General features: G+C 32.4%; 1 non-coding gene across 1 annotated transcript; it reads right to left on the minus strand.

The window, feature by feature from the left end:
- Nucleotides 1-1,017: 1,017 nt before the first annotated feature.
- Nucleotides 1,018-1,090, minus strand: TRNAV-CAC (transfer RNA valine (anticodon CAC)). Its single transcript has one exon. It is a non-coding gene; the product is annotated as a tRNA-Val (tRNA).
- Between the last annotated feature and the right edge of the window lie 2,420 nt (nt 1,091-3,510).

Below are 3,510 nucleotides of genomic sequence, written 5' to 3' on the forward strand. Positions count from 1 at the left end.
ATTTTTATAATATAATTTCTAATTGAGTAGTAATTTAATTGCGATTACCTACATAGCATTAAAAAAACTATAAGGTTAACCGTGGGTTTCGGAAACCAAGAGCTGTATAAAACATATGGTCATCCCTGTCATTATGTTTGAAAAAACAGAGATAACAATATGTTTTATACAGGGATTTTGGTCTCAGAAACCCACGATAACTGACTGTATTCTCGTATCAAACTTTAGGATTACAATAAAATGGTAAATAACAAAACAAAATATACATTATAATTAAAAACTTACCATTAGTAATACATATAGTTTATGCATAAAGGTAGTGTTGTTTGTCTTGAGCGTATACGTCATACGTACATGCCGGACAGTGTCAGTTGGTGTCAGACCTTTGGACCGGCAACACGTGTCGGTACGTGAACGAGACAAATATAACGCAACTAATGCCAAACATATTAAACGTTGAGATTACTCGACACTGCCCTCAGTTTTTATTCCTTGTAAAAGTTTCGTGGCCCCAACACAGTGACTGCGGTAAAAGTAAAGTGCAAGATATTGAAGACTTTAATGTAATATTTTGCAACAATATTGAACTTTTATATTTTTACACTTTCCTAGCTGAATACAGATCAGATAGTCTTTGGTTGTTTTTTACTTGGATATTATGTTTATTTAACTTTAAAAGTAATAAGTAAGGAAACTAAAAACTTTATTTTATTTGGTTTTTAGCTAAGCGGTTTCTCTATTTTATAAACAAAAAATAATGACCCAAAATCAATCAAACTATTAACACTTTTATTAAAAATATATCTTTATCTAGTTGTTTTTTTTTTCAGAAATAAAACATATACAAAAAAACATACCAGTATCCAAGAGGGATAGCAAAATGTTTTTAACATATATGGATAGTGGATATTTCAACACAAAAAAAGGTATTACAAAAAAAGAAATAAGTAGATCAACCGAGAATATTTTGACTCTGACCAGTTGTTCTTTAATGTATGAAAGTTTAAAAAAAAGGAATGTTTCCGCCCGGGATCGAACCGGGGACCTTGTGCGTGTGAAGCACACGTGATAACCGCTACACCACGGAAACTTGATGTTATGCCAGACTTTTATCAAACCGCTACGACTTAGGGTCCTTCAAGAAGCGAGATTATCACCATCTCAAAGGCCGGCAACGAATCTGCGGTTCCTCTGGTATTGCTGATGTCCATGGGCGTTGAACACCTCGGTGTTCCCGTTGCTAGTTTGCCCTCTTCTGTTATAAAAAAAGACTAGCAATCTTTGATACGGACACTGTAGGTTAATCATTTAAATCTAGATTAAGGGACAGTAGCCACTTATCGATTCTGAGTGCAGTTAATTGTGATGCTCCTAATAAACGATGTCATACATACATCAAACAAAGCTGCATATATGTATTTTAAATGACATAATATTTAAAAGAACAATTAACTTAAAAAAAATAATTTTTATTTTTATTATCTGTGTTTGATTTGAAGATTTGAGTTTAAGGAAACAAAATAATAGAAAATTGGATGACGTATATTCTCAGAAAAATAAAAGTCGTTTATATTTTATTTCTCGAAAAGCAAATGCTAATTCCATTTTCAAACGTTTAAAAGCAAAATTACCGTTAAATACGATATTCTTTTTTTAAACATTTCTCAAAATGGCGCTCGCTTTTAATGTCAAAGATTTCTTTCAGTTTGCCGCGTAATCGAATCAGATTTCAATCTGTGAAGGTAACGCAGTTTGCTCGAAGATTGTGCACTCAACAGGTTTATAAAATTGATTTCCACTTGTTATCTTTCTTTATATTTTTTCATAGGAATTTCATCGTTATTTTTTCAAACGAAATTCACTTAGAATCTTACTAATATTATAAAGGAGAAAGTTTAAATGGAGGGATGACCAGGCCATAGTAATCACGCTGGCCCTAACGTTTATATAAATTAACATATGGAAATCGCAAAACACATCAATATATGACGGGTTTTGAACTCAGGACCTGCAGATTATAGTCAAGTGCTTAACCCCTGAGCCACCGACGCTCTTTGCTATATATTATGAAATTAAAAAATTACCATTTTTATTTCTTTAGGCATCAATCTAGATAACTTAGATATATTATGAAGTGCTATTAATTCCAACTCGTACCTTATAAGTAAAGTTCAGTATATAGGGGGAAAGTTATCGATAAGTTTGACCAAGTATTTATATAAGAGGGAACCACTCAAATTTATCGTTTTGCTATCGGAAGAGTTTCATAAACGCTAAGTTAGTTATGAGACGTGCAGAGCCATCTATCGGTGAAAAGATTTATTTTTAAAACATTTTTAATTGGCGTTATTTAAACCAGTTTTACATTAAATATATCGTCGTGATCTTAATAGTTTTTTTTTATTAAAGTGCCTCTCCGACTATCGAAGGTATACAATGAAGGAAACTCTTATACCTATAGTTATGTATGTGTACGCGTTATAATCGGAAAATCAACTTTAGCCAAACTCATTGCATTAATTTATCGATAGGTTAAGCCGTATAACAATAGCCAGCGAGGTATGAGTAACAATTAATATGAGAACTTTAACTAATAAGTAAAGTTTCGCAATCAAAAGCTTTAGCGACTTTACTATTAATTGCAAGTTTGGTTACAATAAAACGTAATAATTTTGTTATTAAACATTCATTCGTTAACTAACGTATTACTACTGGCCACAAACACAAATTATATTTAAAGATGCGTACACTAAATTAAGTAGCAGCATTGGTCAGCAAATAAAAAGCCGCAAGCGGTCATGGATCGTTCGTTAATAAGTAGCCTATGTGTTCTTCAAGCTCCGATGGATAGACGGCGTAAATAAATACGCAAAAAAATGGACATAGCAAATTGGAAGTCCGTGGCCAGAGATAGACCGAGGGGGAAAAGTTGCTGGACCAAGACAAGGCCCACAAAGAGCTGTAGAGCTAGATGAAGATGTGTTCTTCAAGACTACGTTCCACATGTGTGCAAAATTTAAACCAACAATTCCAACTTTCGCATTTATAATATCTTGTATTTCACAAGTTTTCCATTTTAACTTATTTCGTCTTCATAACTTGAAAATATGATTAAAAGCAAAACTGCAATAAAGCAGTAAAGCAAGAAGTCAAATTAAGTTACGTACAAACAGCGAAGTGAAACAACTAACTTCTTGTCAAAGTCATTTTTCACTCAAACTTAATGCAAATCGTACTTTGAAAACTTCGAAGAAATTTGGAAGACTATATTTCGTTATGACATTTGCAATATATTTCTTAATTATATTGTGTTTTTTAATCATCCATTAAATCTTACTTAGTATCGTACTAATATATATACGAATGTTTAGATAGACGGATGATTGTTTGTTTGAAGGTACATTTAGAACGGCTGCATGAATCTAGCTGAAATTTGGCATAGTTGTAGAACATAGTCTGGAAGCACACATAGGAGTACACTTTAATATTGAAAAGAAAGAACCCCTTAAC

This window comes from Papilio xuthus, unplaced genomic scaffold (assembly GCF_000836235.2).
Source record: "Papilio xuthus unplaced genomic scaffold, Pxut_1.1 DF826949.1, whole genome shotgun sequence".
NCBI classification, from domain to species: Eukaryota; Metazoa; Arthropoda; class Insecta; order Lepidoptera; family Papilionidae; genus Papilio; species Papilio xuthus.